The sequence below is a fragment of the Monodelphis domestica genome, chromosome 6 (assembly GCF_027887165.1).
Source record: "Monodelphis domestica isolate mMonDom1 chromosome 6, mMonDom1.pri, whole genome shotgun sequence".
NCBI lineage: Eukaryota > Metazoa > Chordata > Mammalia > Didelphimorphia > Didelphidae > Monodelphis > Monodelphis domestica.
In genome coordinates, this window is record NC_077232.1 from 223,605,564 (window position 1) to 223,627,270 (window position 21,707).

Here is a 21,707-nt window from a genome sequence, read left to right on the forward strand (position 1 = left end):
GAATCTACAAAATAATTCAAGTGAACATTAAAAGAATCAAAAGAAAAAAACTATGTAAAGAATTATGTTGCTTCTAAATTATTATGCAAAAAGACATGTAAGGAAATATAATTTTTAGGAAAAAGATAAAAATGGAAGAATTTGGAATTAAAAATATCAAGGTGGAGGAAAAAATAATTAACCAACCAAAGACAATATTGGGAGAGCACATAAATTCTTAAAAACCAATAAAAATAATACAAAATAATAAAATACCTGAAAGTAATACAATGAATCACAAATCTTCCATACATAAACAAAAGTATAAAATTTCTAAAAATGAGACTTCAGAAAGTTCTGTAAGAGAATTATCTTTAAATATCCAAAGTAGAAGCTAGAAGACCAAATTAATAGAATCAAAAAGAGAACAATAAACTCTTCAAATGCAATTCAACTCAAAATTTGGTCAAGCCTCAATACTTTATCATTAAATAACCTGTAACACATGTAGTCAGGGATAAATCCTTCCAATGATTTTGAAAGGAAGATGTAATTGCATGACTATTAACTTGTTAAATACCAAAGAGAAAAACTAATTATTTTAATTCTGCTAAATAAAGGCATTTGCTTTGCCCATTAAGATGATTTATGAGACAAAATTGAGCTTAATAATGGGTCCCAAAACAGATTTTCAGCAAGAAGGATAATTTCTAGTCTTCATTTCAAAGAAAACAATGAGTTAATGGGAAATTTGGCATGCAAAATATTCAAACTAAAGGAATAAAAAAGAAAAATTGAACTGTGCATATGCCTTGAACTAAGGAAGTCATATAATGATTTCTTTCACATTATTTGAGTTACATTTAGATCATAAAGTGAGAACATGTGGAAAAATAGAGGAGAACAAAGGAACATGGAGGAATGAAGGGAAGAATTGAATGAATATTTTTAGATATGAATCCAATATTCCTTAATAAGAACAATATTTTGTCAGAATAGACCACCAAGTTAAGGCTATTTTAAGTAAACAGATGGGGATGGGAAGGTAACTAGTATATGGAAACACAACCGTTTTTTTTTAGCCTGGGCTTCTGCTTAAAAAATATTTCAATCTTTTCTCTAGGGAAATAATGGGAGAGGAAGGAGATTATTGGTTACTTGGCTACAGCAGGGGAGAATGAGGAATGATTCTTCCCAAGGAAGGAAGAGCATTCTGGAAGCTTCAAGTCAAAATATTAATTATAACCTTTTCTTCCATAAAACAACAAATATAGTGATTGATGAAGGAAATATAGATAAAAGATATGCAATGATAGTTATGTGAAATAATGAGTAAGTTTATAAATGAATCGTAGACCTTATAAATAGTTTTAAAAGAATGAGAAACAGGAGCCAACATATCAGAATTTATAGACAATAGTTCCATTAGCCCTCAAAGATTTATATTTCTGAAACAGTATATTAATAAAAGAATTGATACTTAATTAATGGATAACAAAATAAATACTATAACATAAACAAATTAACAATGCTATAAAGAAGTAAAAGAAAGAAAAAGAAAGTTAGGAGACAAAAAAAAAACACATTGGAAAAAAAAAGACCTGTAAAACAGTTACTTTTTCAAAGAACAAAAAAATCAATAAGCCATTAGCTACTTTGATCATAAAAGAGAAAAGAAAATCAGATGGCCAAAATAAACAGAAAATGAATGTATGGGGAATTCAAATGAAAAGGGGAAATAAAGAAGATTATAAGCATCTTTTTAGTTTTAGTTATATGCTAGCTATTGTGATGATTTTAAAAGAAAAGAAGTTATCTACAAAAATGCAAAATACCAAAATTTCAAAATCAAGAAAATTAACTCAAGTAAATTCAATCTTAGAAGGGGAAAATGAGCAATATATGCAAATGAATCAATCTCTCTCCTTTCTATTTTCCCAAATATCCTAGTATAGATGGGTGAATGAAGAAAGGAAGGAATGAAAAAAATTATATTAAATACTTATTATGTGCCAAGCTCACATAATAAGTACCAGAGATGCAAATACATAAATGAGACAGTGCCTGGTCTCAAATAGTTTATATAAAATGAAGGAGAAAACACACACACACACATATTTGAGTGATGACTGAGGAATGGAATATTTGTGAAGTCACAGAGATTATGACCTAATCCACAGGATAATTACTTGGCCTGACCTTTATAGGACCAATGGTGATATACCAGTATTGCTTTATTTACTTAGTCAGGGATGAAAATCAGGTTGAATGGGTTATAAAAGAAGGCATGGTAGGTAATTCCAATATAGATGGTAAATTGACTAGCCTGGATGGTGAGATACGGACAAAATCCAAAGAATACCAGGATTAGGGGTCCAATATTAGCTAGATATATTTAGAATAGTGTGCTCACTAGCTGCCCACTCACTGTTCAAGATAGTATGGAATACAATAGGCATTACAAGACTAAGGGCAAATCAATATTTAAGACCTATTTATACATCACTCAGTTTGTTTTAAATAACAGAACATAAAATATGATGTTTATTTCCCTTTATGAAACAAATAGAATCCTAATATACAAAACAAGAAAGGATAAAGCACAAAAAGATGATCCTAGACCAATATAACTAATGGATAAGGATGTAAAATGTTAAAATACTTTTTTCGTGTCAAGACTATAGAAATTTATATACAAAATCGTTAGTATGTCTAAGTTGAATTCATATCTTGGTCACAAGGATGCTTTAACATTGAGTGGGATTAATGTGTGGGGATTAATATGATTAATTCTATAAATAACAAAAATAACAAAAACTACGTAATTATATCAAAGATATAAAAGAAAATTTTTGACAAAATGCAATATTTGTTAAATAAAAGCATAAAAATCTACCATCACATTAAAAAAATGAGCACAAAGCATAAATCAAAATCAATAGCCATTGTTATCTATATAGAGAGAGCAACACTGAAAGGTTTCCTAGTAATTCTGGGAGGTAGACAATATAAATATTATTTATATTTCTATTTTACATTGAGCTTTTTGTTAGCTCTGTAAAGCAGAACTATAAACTAAATCTGTAAATTAATTCATGTATTTTATTTTTCTATAGAATGAGCATGAACAATGATTAGCACTCAAATTATTCTAGTCTTTATTGTAATTATTTGTATTTTACATATACTTGGTATCTAGCTTGATAAGTTAACTTATATTTATAATAAATTAGAATACTTTTGAAAGGAATTTTGACTTTATCTATTTCTCCTTTTGTTTCTAAAAAATATAAAAGTTAATCTTATAAAAACATTCCAGTTATTTGCTGAAGCTATTTTATCAACTAATTTTCACTGACTTTCTGGGTTTCCAAAAGAAAATCATTATATCTTTGAACATATATGTATACATACATATGTGTGTATATATATGCAAATAGACAGTATTATATAATATAAAAACATCTACCTCATATGCATCTCTATCTTTGCCTATTTCTGTGTCTTATCACTGCTTTAACTGGTATTTTTAGCACAATACTACATAATAGTAGACACCATTATTCATTCTTGATTTTATTAGAAAAGCTTCCTGTGTTTCTCCATTTTCATACTAGGTTTTGGATTTTCATAGATTGGTTTTAAATAAGATTTCCTTTTAGTCATTCGTTTGGCTCTTGCTCTTGATATAATTAATGGTGACTTATGTGCTTCTTTTTTTTTTAAGTTTTATCCTGCAATTCCCTTTTACTATATCAAATCTTCATTATGCTTGGAATTTATCTTAATTTTCTTGTTTCTTCATTCTTTGCTCTTCTTCCCATTTCCTTCACAATCTCCTCTTATCTCTGTACATGTACTTTTTGGAGTATGGAAAATTCTGATTGAATTCCTATAAAAATGATATTCTGCTAATTTATTATATGTTCACCCCCAACTGCTTTTGTTCTCCACAAATGTAGAAACTTCCCCTTGAAGAATATAGAATAGTGTAGAAGGTGAGAATAAGATGAGGCAGAGAAAGAGTGAGAGAGTGCAACGCACACTCTACCCAAAGTGAGTCAATATCAAAGACAGAGGGAGAAAGAGAGACAGACAGAGACAGAGAGGCACACACACAGAAAGAAAGAAAGATACAGAGAGAGAGAAGATTGAATTTTGGAGTTTGAAGAAAGCTGTTTAGTATGGACAACCCAGCTACTCTTACTCCAAGCCCTCTTTGATTTCTGGAACCATAGGAGATTCTTCCAATCAGACACTTACCTGAAGACTAGAAATTGCTGGAAAGTGGGCAGGACCTTTAGGTGGGGAGCAAATAGAGAAACTTTAAGGAGAATTAGGTACAAATTACTTTGAAGGAATTTCTTCTAGTTCTTCTATATGATTTAATTCACTTTTTACTCTTTTCATGTGTTTGAGATCACTGACTTTTAAGATATAAACTTTCATGAGTCATCCTGTCATAAATCCACATAGTTTTCAAAAGAAGAAAAAAGAATCAACAAACATATTAAGAATTGCTCCATGTCACTAATATAAAGGAAAATAATATTTCTGATTTTCACTTCACAGGGAAAAAATTGGTAAAATAATAGAAGAAATGGTTACTTTTAGAAGGACTTTGGAATAATAGACATACATCAATGCCTCATTGCTAGACCAGAGAATTATTGCAACTGTTCTGGGAAATAATATAGAATTATTTGAGAAGGGAACTAAAATATTCATGCTCCTATCCCAAGTATCTTAATTTGGGGCATATAGATCACAAAGAGATGAATTGCAAAAAACAAAAACTGCAAGTTATCCATAGCATCATTTTTTGTGATAGGGAAAAAGTGTCATTCAGTTGTGGAATGACAACAAATTATAGCATTAGAATGTTGAATGAAAGAGGATATCATTGTTCCATTAGGAATAATTGACATGAGGAATTCATAAAACTCTGACTGTACAAATTGATATAAAATGCCAATTCAGGACAACAAAAGACACAATTGAAGAAAATGCTAAAAGATAACCAAAGTCTGGTAAAAGGAACTGTCCAGTGTTATTAGTGAATTTCCACACCTGGAAAGTCTGCATCTTCTTCCATCCTTTATCTTTACAGAGAAGTGCTGTTTTGTATGTATTCTAGGGATAGAATGAGATATACTGCGTTACTTAAGATCAACTATTTTTGTTTAACTGTTTATTATATTATTATTATTATATTATTATTGCAGAGAAAACACATGGGTGATAGGGAGTAGTGATATGATGTGAATTGAAAGAAAATGCATTAATAAAACAACAAGATATAAAGGAAAGGAGAGAAGGGAGATGGAAAGGGACAGAAGGATAGTAAGATAAAGAGACAGAGAAATAGAAGCAGAAAGAAAGAGAGATAGACAGAGGTTGGAAAGGAGAGAAAAGATCAGGAGAACTTTATCTAGAGGAAATAATTTTGAACTTCATTCCTGGATATGCTATTTACTACTTATGTTGATCTTGAGAAGTGACTAAAGCTCAGCTTCCTTATTTGTAAAGTCTTTTCTAGCTATAAATTCCATGATTAGAAGTCCTTGTTCGGATACTTAATTCCACATCTTCTTTGTGAAGTAACCATAATTTTAACCCAATTACACTCATCTTTAAAATGGTCACAATATCTTCTTTACCTAGCTCATTAGGTTGAAGAAAATACTTTGTAAAATTAGAGGTGTTGTATAAGCTTTAATTATCATTTTTAATATTGAATCTTGCATTTTGCATATATTGTGTACCTAATAAAATTTAATGACTTTTGAATATAGCATGAAAGAGACAATTTCAGTGTGAAAATATTTTGGCAGGTGGTAACAACAGATTGTCTTGGTCACAAAAGAGTTGGATAAGGTTTGTGTTGTATGTGATTATAAGTCATATTATATAAAGGACATGGCAGACTACAAAAGATATATTTCATAACTAATGGCATTTTTGACATTATTTGAGACAATATGCAATGATTTTATTTTTAGTAGGGAAACCTTCACTACCGACATTTTGGAATGTATGCCTAAGCTTTCTACATCATTTCTTCCTTTGGTTATGAAGTTGCTGACAAAGAAACATGTCATTGGGACAGATTCTCTTGATTAATAGAGGGATTTCTACATTTCACTAAATCCTAAATACTGAAATGAATCAACAGGGACAACTAAGAATCTTTCTTATACATGAAATTGAGTTATAGGTGAGAGAGCCTTGGCTATTTGGTTTAGATCAAAAGTTATTTTAATCTGATTTCTCAGAGCATTATAATATTTCTAACCTTAATGTAAAAACAGCAAAACAATTATTAAATTAATATTACTCCTACTATAACCACAATTTCTTCAATCTAGTAAATGAGTAAGCTATTACTTATTTTGTCTCTCAAACTGATAAATATATAGTATATGTCTTTCTGTGCATATATAAATATACATTACAATATGAGTATGAAAACATGCATCATGATCATCATTAAGAGTTTTATCAGTTTTACTATATGCTACACATTTTACAAGTACTTTCTCTTTTGATAACTATAACCCTGGAAGACATGTGCCATTATTATCTCCATTTGAAAGATGAGGATCTTTAACAGAGACTGTATGAATCACCCAGGGTTGCACAGATTGTAAGTATCTAAGGCTAAATTTTAACTAAGATCTTCCTTACTATGGTAAAATATGAATTCAAAAGAGAAAGAAAGGAGAAACTAGAGAGAGAGACAAAGAGACAGAGACAGAGTAGCAAAGGTAGCAAAATAGGAATTATTGAATGAACTCAAAGATTGATACAGAGTTGAGTGCATAGAGGGCCATGGAACAAGTATGAAATGATCATGACATGTTCTAAAGTAAGTAGATCTGTCTGGTTGAAGCAGATTTGCCAGAGTACTGAAATCTAAACTTTTTTTGTCTCTTAGAATTTTCAAATTCTCCTCACCTAAGCATTTATTTTTCTTTCTTCTGCCTCCTTCCCCCAAAGAAAGAGACAGACAGAGACAGACAGAGAGGCAGAGAGAAAGAGACAGAGACAGAGAGAGAAAGACAGTGAGGAAAAGCAAGCAGCAGCAAGGGAGAAAGATAAAGGATGAAAAACAAAACCCTTGTAATAAATATGCATTCTTTAAAAAAAAAGTTTTCTACAAATAATATGTGAAAAATATGTATATTCCTGCATCTTGAGACCATTACCTCTCTTTATGAAGTATGTAGTATATATTATCATTCATTCCCTGGAATCAGGGTTGGTATTTGAAACTGATTAACTAACTCCCTCTCCCTCTTAACTTGCTGATGTAGGGACACTGGTCTCATTGTTCCTGGATCAAACCACTCCATACTTCCACATTCTAGGTATTGCCATTGGCAGTCCTCCTTATGCCTATCATGCTTTCCTTTGATGTCCCTAGGTTCCTTCAGTCCCCACCTAAAAACCCATCTTCTAGAGGAAGACTTCCTTGAATTCATTTAGTGCTAGTACCTTCTCCCTGTTGATTCTTTCCAATTTATCCTATAAAGAGTTTGTGTAAGTTGATTGTATATTGACTACCCATTCAGATTATGAGTAATTTAAGACCAGGTACTCTCCTTTGTCTTTCTTTGTATTCTTAGTCCTCAAGGTAGAGGCAGACAGATAGTTGGAGTGTAGTAAATGATTATTTGCTAATTGACTAATAGGAACTTCTTTAATTTCCTCCTTGCTAAGACTCCTCTCTCTACTTGTGTGTTCCATTTCCTGACTTGTTACTTAAATATCTCTTAGCCCTTAAATATAACTTCTATCACTCTTCAATCACTTTGATTTCTTTGTTTTCAAGCATGCATATCTACATGACAAAATTTTTCTTGACCATTTTGCTTTTCAAATTTTGGTTGTGCCTTTTCCTTTTTTCACATTCAAACTACTTTTTTAAGTGATTTATTAAAAGCAATATCAATACAAAAATGGAAACTTTTTGCAATTTTTAACTATCTTGATAAATAAAATTAAATTAAATATCATAAACTATTATGTTTTCATTCATTATCTATCATTCAGCATCAACTTTACTTTTCATTCATTAAAATTTCATGTTTTTCTTAGTTTCTTGTAGTTTTCTGGCTTTGCACTTTTCATTTATCATTACTTGCTAAATGTCTTTATATAATACTTAGTGCTCATCCTTATCAGAGTATGTAATTTCCTCACATTACTTAGCTATTGATTTATATTAGGGCATTCTCTTTGCTTGTAGTTTTTGTTTGTTTTTTTTTTTGCAGTAATAAGAAACGTTATTATAAAATGCTTGAACAGATGGATTCCTTGTTTGTTATCAAATAACATGCTAAGTGAAATTTTCTCAGTAATGGAATTATTAGGTCAAAGTCTATAATTATTTTGGTTATATCTGATGATAATTCCAGATTCCTTTTAAAAAGAGTATACTAATTTTATGATCTACCAGATGATTTATATATTTCTTCATAACCCTGCAAGCAAAGGTGGGTAGTATATTTTTATCAAGTTCACATTAACAACTTGTGTTTCTTTTATTAATTTCTTTTTTTCTTAAATTTTTTTCTATTTAAATTTTGTCCTTGATTTCATTATTCACTTTTTCTTCCTCCCTTCATCCTTCCCTCCTCCCAGAATTGACAATCAATTCCAATGGGTTATACATACATATATAAATATGTGTATATTTATATAATCACTAATCACTCAAGCCCATTTCCATATTATTCATTTTTGTAAAAGAATAATTATTTAAACTAAAAGCTCCAATCACATGCCTATATGAACAAGTGATAAATCATATTTTTTCTTCTGGATTTATACTCCCACAGTTCTTTCTCTAAATGTGGATAGCAAACTTTCTCATACATCCTACAGAATTGTCCTGGATAATTGCATTCATCCAACAATATTACAGTTTCTGTGTATAATGATCTCCTGGTTCTGCTTATTTCACTCTGCACCAGTTCACGTAGTGCTTTCCTGTTCTTATAGAAATCCCTCAATTCATCATTCCTTACAGCACAATACAACTTGGGTTCCTTATTCTGAAAAATAATATATTTTTATTCTTTGTATACTTAATCTTAATCAATTTTGAGTTAATAATATATATAAAATTTTAATCATTACTCTTATGTTTTAAGGAAGAAAAGAAAGCGGGTTAGTCATTCAAATTCATAATTCTCATCTCTTTGCTCAAATATTTAATACTTTTATTTTTAATGTAGGTTATAGACATCTAAATAAAGTCTATATTTCTTGATTTGTTTTCTAGGATTTCCATAATGAGTCTCCTACCAGCCATTTGAGAAATACTTCAGAAAAACAAGTCCTTCACTTCTCCTCTACTAGGTTAGTTACATTAATTTCTCTCTTGGAATAGTTAAATTAATTTCTCTCTCAGAATCTCATCTTCCATCTCCTTATGTTGAAATTCTTCATATCCAATGATATTCAGGTAAAATGTCACCTTTTCCATGAAACATTTTTGACTCTCTTTCATAATCCAGAACTGATTATTTCCTCCATTATCATTATATAAAACTAGGATCATAATTCTCTTGGGGAAATTATTTGCATGTCTCCTACTAGATTAAAAGATTCTTTGAAGCAAAAATGTTTTATTTGCGTTTATCTTCCTTAGTACACACCTTCCTTAGCACAACAACATATGTTTACATAAGAATATATTTTGCTGGATGTTGAGAGTATACAGACATTTTGTAAAATGACAAAGGTTTGTTGAAACAACATGAGGAGTATCATGTCATAGAATTCAAAGGTAGTGATAGTTTCAGGAAGGAAGAAAAACAATGAGAATTAGACAAACACATTGTGTATATTGATTTCACTATATTATTAGTTAACTTCCACTACATTTTGCCATAGTAAACAAGCTTAATTCACCTGAAAATCTTTGCACTTGTTTGACTTATTGTGTCTAAAGGAAAAGCAATATGTTAAATAACATATGGATGTTCTTTTTTTTAAATTTTTTTTTAATTTTAAATTTTAAGCATTATTTTATTTGGTCATTTCCAAACATTATTCACTGGAAACAAAGATCATTTTCTTTTGCTCTCCTCCCCCCTTCCCACCACCTTTCCCTCTCCCATAGCCGATTCACAATTCTACTGGTTATCACATGTGTTCTTGACTCGAACCCATTTCCCTGTTGTTGGTATTTGCATTAGAGTGTTCATTTAGAGTCTCTCCTCAGTCATATCCCCTCAACCCCTGTAGTAAAGCAGTTGCTTTTCATTGGTGTTTTTACTCCCACAGTTTATCCTCTGCTTCTGGATAGTATTTTTTAGATCCCTGCAGATTGTTCAGGGACATTTCATTGACCATAATGGAGAAGTCCATCACCTTGGATTGTACCACAGTATATCAGTCTCTGTGTACAATGTTTTCCTGGTTCTGCTCCTTTCACTCTGCATCACTTCCTGGAGGTCATTCCAGTCTCCATGGAATTCCTCCACTTTATTATTCCTTTTAGCACAATAGTATACCATCACCAACATATACCACAGTTTGTTCAGCCATTCCCCAATTGATGGGCATCCCCTCGTTTTCCAATTTTTGGCCACCACAAAGAGCGCAGCTATGAATATTCTTTTACAAGTCTTTTTCCTTATTATCTCTTTGGGGTACAAACCCAGCAGTGCTATAGCTGGATCAAAGGGCAGACAGTCTTTATCACCCTTTGGGCATAGTTCCAAATTGCCCTCCAGAATGGCTGGATCAATTCACAACTCCACCAGCAATGAATTGGTGTCCCGACTTTGCCACATCCCCTCCAGCATTCATTACTTTCCTTTGCTGTCATGCTAGCCAATCTGCTAGGTGTGAGGTGATACCTCAGAGTTGTTTTGATTTGCATCTCTCTGATTATAAGAGATGTAGAGCACTTTTTCATGTGCTTATTAATAGTTTTGATTTCTTTGGCTAAGCACTGCCTGTTCATGTCCTTTGCCCATTTGTCAATTGGAGAATGGCTTGATTTTTTGTACAATTGATTTAGTTCTTTGTAAATTTGAGTAATTAAACCTTTGTCAGAGGTTTTTATGAACATTGTTTCCCAATTTGTTGCTACCCTTCTGATTTTGGTTACATTGGTTTTGTTTGTACAAAAACTTTTTAATTTGATATATTCCAGATTATTTATTTTGCATTTTGTAACTCTTTCTAATTCTTGGTTGGTTTTGAAGTCTTTCCCTTCCCAAAGGTCTGACATGTATACTATTCTGTGTTCACCTAATTTTCTTATAGTTTCCTTCTTTATGTTCAAGTCATTCACCCATTTTTAATTTATCTTGGTGTAGGGTATGAGGTGTTTGTCTAAACCTAATCTTTCCCACACTGTCCTCCAATTTTCCCAGCAGTTTTTATGAAATAGTGGATTTTTGTCCCAAAAGCTGGGATCTTTGGGTTTGTCATATACTGTCTTGCTGAGGTTGCTTGCCCCTAGTCTATTTCACTGATCTTTCTTTCTTTCACTATTTCTTTCTCTTAGCCAGTACGAAATTGTTTTGATGACCGCTGCTTTATAATATAGTCTGAGATCTGGGACTGCAAGTCCCCCTTCCTTTGTATGTTTTTTCATTATTTCCCTGGATATCCTTGATCTTTTGTTCTTCCAAATGAACTTTGTTATAGTTTTTTTCTAAATCAGTAAAAAAAAATTTTGGAAGTTCCATAGGTATGGCACTAAATAGATAGATGAGTTTGGGTAGGATGGTCATTTTTATTATATTGGCTCGTCCTACCCATGAGCAGTTAATGTTCTTCCAATTGTTCAAGTCTAGTTTTAGTTGTGTGGAAAGTGTTTTGTAGTTGTGTTCATATAGATCCTGTGTTTGTCTTGGGAGATAGATTCCTAAGTATTTTATTTTGTCTAAGTTAATTTTGAATGGGATTTCTCTTTCTAGTTCTTGCTGCTGAGCTGTGTTGGAATTATATAGAAATACTGATGACTTATGTGGGTTTATTTTGTATCCTGCAACTTTGCTAAAGTTATTGATTATTTCGATTAGCTTTTTGGTTGAATCTCTAGGATTCTTTAAGTAGACCATCATGTCCTCTGCAAAGAGAGATAATTTGGTCTCCACCTTGCCTATTTTAATGCCTTCAATTTCTTTTTCTTCTCTAATTGCTTCTGCTAGTGTTTCTAATACAATGTAATATAATAGAGGTGATAATGGGCATCCTTGTTTCACTCCTGATCTTAATGGGAATGGATTTAGTTTATCCCCATTGCAGATGATATTAGTTGATGGTTTTAGACATATACTGTTTATTATTTTTAGGAACGACCCTTCTATTCCTATGCTTTCTAGTGTTTTTAATAGGAATGGGTGTTGTATTTTATAAAAGGCTTTTTCTGCATCTATTGAGATAACCATGTGGTTCTTGTTGGTTTGCTTGTTGATGTGGTCAATTATGTGGATATTTTTCCTAATATTGAACCAGCCCTGCATCCCTGGTATAAATCCTACTTGATCATGGTGGATGATGCTTCTGATCACTTGCTGGAGTCTTTTTGCTAGTATCCTATTTAAGATTTTTGCATCTATATTCATTAGGGAGATTGGTCTATCGTTTTCTTTCTCTGTTTTTGGCCTGCCTGGCTTTGGAATTAGTATCATAAAAGGAGTTTGGTAGAACTCCCTCTTTGCTTATTATGTCAAATAGTTTGTATAGTATTGGAGTTAGCTGTTCTTTGAATGTTTAATAGAATTCACTGGTGAATCTGTCAGGCCCTGGGGATTTTTTCTAAGGAAGTTCTTTGATGGCCTGTTGGATTTCTTTTTCTGATATAGGATTATTTAAGAAATCTATTTCTTCTTTTGTTAGTCTAGGCAATTTATATTTTTGTAAATATTCATCCATATCACCTAGGTTGGTATATTTATTGCCATATAGTTGGGCAAAGTAGTTTTTAATGATTGCCTTAATTTCCTCTTCATTTGAGGTGAGATCCCCCTTTTCATCCTTGATGCTGTTAATTTGCCTTTCTTCTTTCCTTTTTTTAATTAGATTAACCAGTACTTTGTCTATTTTGTCTGTTTTTTCAAAGTACCAGCTTCTAGCCTTCTTTATTTGCTCAATAGTTCTGTCACTTTTGATTTTATTAATTTCTCCCTTAATTTTTAGGATCTCTAGTTTGGTTTTCTTCTGGGGATTTTGATTTCTTTGTTCTCAAGTTTTTTAATTTGCATTTCCAATTCCTTGATCTCTGTCCTTCCTAATTTGTTAATATATGCACTCAGGGATATGAATTTTCCTCTAAGTACTGCCTTGGCTGCATCCCATAAGTTTTGAAAGGATGTCTCACTGTTGTCATTTTCTTCAATGAAATTATTAATTGTTTCTATGATTTCTTTTCTAACTATCCGATTTTGGAGTATCATATTATTTAATTTTTAATTTGGTTATCCATGTACCCTTACCGATCAATATTTTTATTGCCTTGTGATCTGAAAAGGCTGCATTTATTATTTATGCTTTTCTGCATTTGAGTGCCATGTTTCTGTGACCTAGTGTATGATCTATTTTTGTGAATGTGCCATGTGGTGCTGAAAAGAAGGTGTATTCCTTTTTTTCCCTATTTATTTTTCTCCATATGTCTATTAACTCTAATTTTTCTAAAATTTGATTCACCTCTTTAAACTCTTTCTTGTTTATTTTTTGGTTTGATTTATCTAAATTTGATAGTGGTTGGATCAATTCTCCCACTAATATGGTTTTACTGTCTATTTCCTGCTTCAATTCTCCTAGGTTCTCTATTAAAAATTTGGATGCTATACCATTTGGTGCATACATGTTGATTAGTGATATTTCCTCATTGTCTATACTCCCTTTTAACAGAATATATTTACCTTCCCTATCCCTTTTGACCAGGTCTATTTGTGCTTTGGCTTTGTCAGATATCATGATTGCAACTCCTGCCTTCTTTCTATCAGTTGAGGCCCAAAAGGTCTTACTCCAACCTCTAATTCTAACCTTGTGAGTGTCAACCCGCCTCATATGTGTTTCTTGAAGACAACAAATGGTAGGGTTTTGGGTTCTAATCCAATGTGCTATTTGTCTATGTTTTATGGGTGAGTTCATCCCATTCACTTTCAATGTTATGATTGTCATTTATGGATTCGCTGGCATTTTGATACCCTTCCCCTAGTTCTGACCTTTCTTCTTTAGCTATCTCCTTTTGAACCAGTGATTTGCTTTAGGTCAGTCCCCCTAGTCCCCTCCCTTGAGATGCTTCCCTTTCTAGCCCCTCCCTTTTTCAGCTCCCTTCCCTTCCCCCCTCCTCTTCCCTCTCTTTTTATGCTCCCTCTTCCCTCCCTTTTTATGCTCCCCCCCCTTAGTTTTCCTTTCTTTCTTGCCCTAATGGATAGGATAGAATTCAGGATCCCACTGGATCTAGATGTTCTTTCCTCTCACATTTAATTTCACTGAGAGTAAGGTTTAAGTAATTAAGTAATTAAGAATTAAGTAATTCCACTTCACGCTTTCTTCCTCTCCTTCTCATATGAGAGTTCTTATCCTCCCCTTCCCATGTGTATCTTTATATGGGAAAGATTATTCTATTAAGCCCCCCCTATTTCTTGAAGTAGGTCTTAGTATTATCAATGGTTCCCCCCTCCCTTTTCCTTTCTTTGCCCCCACTTTCCCCAAATCCTCTTAATGCCCCATTCTTTCCCTATGCATGTTTCTTCTAACTACTTTTATGATGCTACAGTTTTTGAGAGTTACACAAAACATTTTCCCCACATATTAATATATATAATTTGATGTAAATGTAGTCCTTATAGAAGAGAGTTTGACTTAAAGAGAAAGATAAGATTTATCTCCTTTTCCCTTTCTTTCATATTTACCTTTTCATGTTTCTCTTGCTTTCTGTGCTTGGATATCGAACTTTCCACAGAGCTCTGGTCATTTCTTAGCAAATGCTTGGAAATCTTCTATTTTGTTGAATGCCCATACTTCCCCCTGGAAGTATATAGTCAGTTTTGCTGGGTACTTGATTCTTGGTTGGAGACCCAGCTCTCTTGCCTTTCTAAATATTGTGTTCCATGCTTTGCGGTCTCTTAGTGTGTTAGCCACTAAGTCCTGTGTGATCCTTATGGGAGTCCCCTTATATCTGAAGCTCTTATTCTTGGCTTTTTGTAGGATTTTCTCCTTTTCTTGGAAGCTCTTGAATTTGGCAATTACATTCCTAGGGGTTGTCTTTTGGGGATTTAGAATAGAAGGTGTTCTATGACCCCTTTCTATTTCTATTTTGCCCCCTTGCTCCAGAACGTGGGGGCAATTTTCTTTATAATCTCCTGTAGAATAACATCGAGTTTATTGTTTATCTCTGGTTTTTCTGGGAGACCGATAATTCGGAGATTTTCTCTTCTCCCTCTGTTTTCCAGATCAGTGACCTTCTCAGTGAGATATTTTATGTTTTCTTCTAATTCATTATTTTTTTGGGTTTGCTTTATTGATTCTTGCTGTTTTATGATCTCACTTTCTTCGAGTTGCTTGATTCTAGTTGTTAGGGACTGGTTTTGCTTTTCAGCTTTGTCTGCCCTTCTATTGGATGCTTCAAGCTCTTTTTCCAATTGAGCAGTCTCATCTGTCAGACTGCTGATCTCTTTCTCCCATTTTTCTTTCTAGGTTTCCATCTTTTGGGTAAGCTCCAGTTTGAGATCTTCTAGAGCTTGTTGATAGTTTCCATTTTGGGAGGCATGTTCTGATTTTTTTTTTTTATTTCCTCCTCATTCTCTTCTTTTTCTTTGGTACTTCCACCATAAAAGTTTTCAATAGTCACCTTTGTCCCTTTCTTCCTGGAGGCTTGATTTTGGGCCATGTGAGACATCCCTTTGGTGGTTTTATTCCCCTTTCCTTTTTGGTCTGGGGTCTGGGTGGTATGAGCAGGTTTTCTGTGAATTTAGGTTGCTTCAGACTAGTTCTTCCCAGTCTCCAAGGTTTCTTAGAGTGCTGGGCCCCTGATCACAGCCACACTGCCCAGGTATTCAGCTCTGCCCAGATAATCAGCGCGTGGTTCGCTCCTGGTGTTTAGCTCTGCCCAGATGTTCAGCGCAACCACCCCAAGTACGGCTCCCCTGACCCCTGTGATCAGCGCCTGGTTCTCCCGTGAAACCGCCCTGAGATATTTTTTCCTGGCAGTCCCCAGATCCCAAGGACCCTGGAGTGCCCCCCCCAGACAGATACATTCCCCACTCACTCGCTGTCCCAGTGAGCTCTCAGGTAGCTCACTCTGGTTTGGTGGGGGAGGTGGGGGGGGAAGGGTGGCTCAGTTCCCATTTCTGTGCAAGCTTTTCCTCCTTATTATTATAGTGTGGAAATGTTCAAACCCCACGTACCTTCGCCTCTGTGGGGTACTGGGGAGTACTGGGGAATCCTTCTGTTCCTCCAAAGGTGATTTTTATGTTCCTTTGATGTAGTCTATTTCATTCGGTGCCAGGGAGAGGAAGCGTGTGGCGTCTAGATTGCAGCCATGATTATGGATGTTTTTAATAGTGGAGTCAATTCTTTTTTAAGATGCCTTGTTCATGCTTAACATTCAATAATTTCTACTAACTACTTATGGATCTATGATAATTGACTTTGGGCTTTTGGAAATTAATAATATGATGAATGGAAATAGATATTCAGAGAACCTTGTTGCAGGTCAAAATTTCTCTGTGGTATGTGTGTGTGTCTGTGTTGGTGAATCTTTTAGTGGATTATACTGATTTGGATCATGGAAATACTACAAAGTGGCAATTTTTTAAATCATAAAATTTCATTAAAAAGTAGTTTTTTTCTGAGAACATGGGAAGTATGTTGACATTCCTCCCCAGCCCACTACCCCATAACTAGAACCCACCTAATATCTGGTCTTTAGTCAGGGAAAAGTACTCATTATGTTCTTTCTTTCTTTCTCCATCTCTCAATCTTCATTCTGGCCACTAGAATAAGACAAAACTCCTTCTAAAGAATTACTCCTTTTCTTATCATCAACTACCTTTCAAGAGATAATCCACTCAACATCTGAGTAGAGTGATGATGGGACAGTGTTAACCTGACTGACTATTGAATGATAACTCAAATAAGTCTCACTTCTACTTAATTTTGTAGATTCCAGGATCCCAGGAGAACCTACCTTAACCTTCAAGACCAAGGATTAGTCTTCTTTTTCCCTCCTACCCTGCCTTTAGTCCATCTAATTCTACCTTCTACCTCTTGGGCATGGATTAATTATCAAATCAACAGTAGCATTGTTCCTGGAGAGATTATAAAAAGTATGCTGCTATATGCTCCAGTCATTTTTTCCAATACAAGTTTTAATAATAGTTTTCTGACATTTTGCAATCCATATTGCTAAGACAGTGGTAATATGATATAGGTTATATATGTATACATGCAGTTCCATGTTCATCATGCAGTGAAACAAGACACATATTGTTTACACTGGAGAAAAATTCATGGAAGAAATAAAGTGAAGAATGATATGCTTCAATCGATATTTAGATTCTATCACTTCCTTCTGTGGAGGTGGATAGCCATTTTTGTTGTGAATCTCTTGCGTTTGTCCTGATCCTTTCATTACTGATAATAGTTAAATCATTCACAATACTTTATTGCTGTTACTGTGTACATTACTTTTCTGCTTCTGTTCACTTCACTGTGCATCACTTCATATAAGTCTTTCTAGTTTTTTTTTGGTCCAGTTTTAATTCTTATGATTCACAAGTGTAGAGTAACTAGAATTGAATTGAAAAGTCTTCAGTTCATTTTTTAATTTGTATTGTTATAGCAGATATTTATCAAAAAATATTCATACACAGTACATTCTGTGCAAATAGTTAAAGAGAACTCGTTGATCATAATCATCATTGATAGCACATGACACCTACCATCTTGGCACATTATATTTATTTTCAAGATTTTCAGAAAACATTCATGCACATGTCTTCTCATATCTGCTAAAATTCAGTGAATGTTGTTGTAATACATGGGGACTGTGGAGCATGAGGAAGGAAAGAAACAAGCATTTATTAAACAACTATTATGTGCCAGGCACTATGCTACCAAATATTATATCCTCAAGAATTTTGGGTCATAGGTGCTATTATTCCCATTTTATAGTTGAGGGAATTGAACTTCAATGACTTGGCCAGCTAGTTAAGCATCTGAGTTTGTTTTTAAATTCTAGAGTTTCTCACTCCAACTTCACTGTGGCCCCCAGTTTTATAAGGAAATAGAATTACTTTTAAAAATTTTATTTATTTATTTTTTAAATTTTATTTAGTCAATTTAGAACATTATTCCTTGGTTACAAGAATCATATTCTTTTCCTCCCTCCCCTCCCTTCCCCCTTCCCATAGACAACATGCAATTTTCATTGGGTATTACACGTGTCCTTGATCAGAACCTATTTCCATGTTGTTGATGTTTTCATTAAGATGTTCATTTCGAGTCTACATCCCCAGCCATATCCCCCTCAACCCATGTATTCAAGCAGTTGTTTTTCTTCTGTGGAGAGTGTTCTTTCTCATAGATCACTGCATTGCCACTAATGGAGACGTCCATTACATTCGATTGTACCACAGTGTATCAGTTTCTGTGTACAATGTTTTCCTGGTTCTGCTCCTCTCACTCTGCATCACTTCCTGGAGGTCATAGAAGGAAATAGAATTTAAAGGTATAGTTCTATCCAGAACTGATATGTCATAACAAGTTCAAGTATGTACACTTGAACCAAATAAACATTTTTTGTGTCACTAGTCATATTCCTCTTGAGTGTAGCATTCAAGAGATACTTAAAATCTTCATTAAAGCACATCATTCTTCTCTTGGGATTTCAGGATATAGGATTAGGCTCTAAAAATAGGTTAAAATTCATTTGATATTTTACATGCTTCTCAATTAAAGTAGTGGGAATTCATTTGAAAATTCAGATTTTAATATTTAGTCAACTTTTTTTCTAAAAGTGATTTAAGTATCTCAGAAAATATTAACATGAATATTTGATTCTTAACAGTATATAGCCAACATAAGCTGCTGAGCTTTGTTTAGACAGCAAGTCCATCATGATGATATGAAGATAATTCTCAGCCTTCTTTGGAGTGCTTCTATGGATTGCCTCAAGTCAAACTGCTATTTTTAAACTTGTGAAGAAAATCAGGACAAAAGAAAATGTTTTGAACATCAATAAAAGAGATTCAGGAAGTTCAGCATTACAAAAGAAATGAAGCCATCTGTTTTGCAGTAAGAAAATCAGTATTATAGAATCTTTAGAAAGAGTCCTCAAAGATCCATGGGAAAGAATTTTACAACTACCTCTATTTGACTGAATAATTTACTTAAATCTTACTTTTTTTTTAATACTAACCACAAATAGAGCAGACCAAGCTTGAAAATGTGATAACTGTGTGATATGAAAAAAATGTAATTCATTTAATATAAAAAGGAATGAAGTCAATTTAAGGTAGACTTATTAAACCTGTACTCCAACTTCCTGATCTAAATTCATTATATATTATATATATATAAATATACATATAATATTACATGTATAATGAAATATAAAATATATATTTATTTGTTAATACTATTAACAATGTCACTATTCTCCTCTGTAAGATTAAAAACATATTTTCATATTTTAAATTGTTGTCATCCTTGGTTGGCCTGTATCCCCTTTTTGCAAGAAGTTTGTTGATGGTATAAGTGGTTTCAAGGCTCCCTAATTGATTTATATAACAAGCATTTTATTCAAATTGCTAAAATCAAGGTTATTGTATTTTCCCTGAAAGATTTTCCAATATTAATGTTTTTGTCTTTAAAGTAGAACAAGTTTAAATTGCTTTAGTTATAAATTATATCATTGTCTTTTTTATGGTTCTGCATTGATTTTTATCTTTTCTTTGATTGCCTAGGCAACTGATTCAATTACAACTTCCAGGTCATTAATGAATTATTTCCTAATCAATAATCAATTCCCACTTTGTGGTGCCATTTAGTTTTTTCAGGCTCATATTTTTCCATTTCATTAAAAATGAGTCCTTGATATATTGGTTTGAGACTTCTGTGTAATATATAAATCTTGGCCTATATCATTTTTTATTTCTGAATCTATTTCCAACAGTTTTTTCTCCTGTTTTCATCGATATCCATCCCAGCAATGAAGTGAAGAAACAACAAAGTATATGTTGATTTAGTCCAGTGGTTCTTATGAAATTTTCCTTGGTAGCTAGGTGGTGCAGTTAATAGAGCATTGCACTTGGGTTCAGGGAAGATTCATCTTTGTGAATTCAAATCTGGCCTGACACTTGCTTTGTGTCCCTGAACAAGTCACTTACCTAGTTAGTTTCAGTTTCTCATGTATAAAAAGAACAAAAGGGAAAAAAAGAACTAAAGAAGGAAATGCCAAACACTTCCAGTATCTTTGCTGAGAAATCCCAAAGAGGTTCATGAAAAGTCAGACACAACAGAAATGATTTAACAACAAAAATCTCATTTTCCATAAATTTATCTAATTTATTCTTTCCTACAGATAGTTATGCATATATTTCAATTATTTTCATGATATTGTTAGGTTTTTTTGTGATTCTGCGCAAGAACAGATGAGCAAATATTCCATTACATGTCTCAAATGACAAAATGTTGGAAAACACTTTACAGGCATTCTTCAAGAATCAAAGCTGGGGATCATACAAAGGTCAAAACAGAAGTTTGTAGCAGGAATGAATAGGCTTCCAAACATTACAAACAAGTAATTGGACAGGGGAAGTTGAGCACTTATCAACTAATATAAAATTGAAAAAGTTAGGCTTGCATATAACTGGAACAAAATCTCATCGTCTACATTTAATTCCTTTCTAAGCAATAACATACCTATTGCTGAGTTAAATCTGTGGATTGTTTTTCTGGAAATATGTCAGTATTTGGGTCATATATGTTTTTCATTCACATTATTTTTCAGATATTGATAGTGATTAGTGATAGTGATATTAATTCTTTTTTATTTTAAAAATGATTTTATTATTATGCTTCTGAAAAATATTAAGAGACATTAATTTGTAGTCTAATATATTTTTTAAAGTATAGGTAGCCGTGGTGATGTGGAGTGGTGTAGTATGGTGAACAAAGTTTTCCCAGTAATTTAGCCTAGTGGATAGAGTCCTCAGCCAGTATTCAAGAGGATTCATGTTGAAAATTAACTTGTGACACTTAATCATGTGACCCAATAATATCATTTTTAAAAATCTTGTGCTTTCCTTGGAACAAATTTAATTTTTTTTCTGAATTGATTGAACCAGTATATCACCTGCAAATAGGACAACTTGGATAACTTTGTTAGCCAATAATAATTTTCCTTTTCCTATTTTTTTTGAATCTGCATGAAACTTCACTGTGACCTATTCTCCTGACAAAAGAAATTTATATATATATATATATATATATATATATATATATATATATATATATATTAGCTTGTTTAATGCCAATACATAACCAAATATTTTCCAAGTTATAACTGTATTTTAATACATCACAATATTAATTGTGAAGATGTGCCCTATTTGTGGAAGACATACTTGTTTTTTTAGCTATTATTGTCTTTTTGCATTACTTTAACTTCTTTTCCCGATTTTTCTTCAACCTCTCTTATTTGATTTTTGAATTCCTTTTTGAGTTCTTCTAGAGCATGAGAC

General features: G+C 32.9%; 1 long non-coding RNA gene across 1 annotated transcript; it reads left to right on the forward strand.

Annotated features, from left to right (window-relative positions):
• The first annotated feature begins 2,192 nt into the window (after positions 1–2,192).
• LOC103099887 (uncharacterized) lies at positions 2,193–19,503 on the forward strand. Its single transcript, XR_468597.3, has 3 exons — positions 2,193–2,269; positions 9,269–9,345; positions 19,031–19,503. It is a non-coding gene; the product is annotated as an uncharacterized LOC103099887 (long non-coding RNA).
• The last annotated feature ends 2,204 nt before the right edge of the window (positions 19,504–21,707 follow it).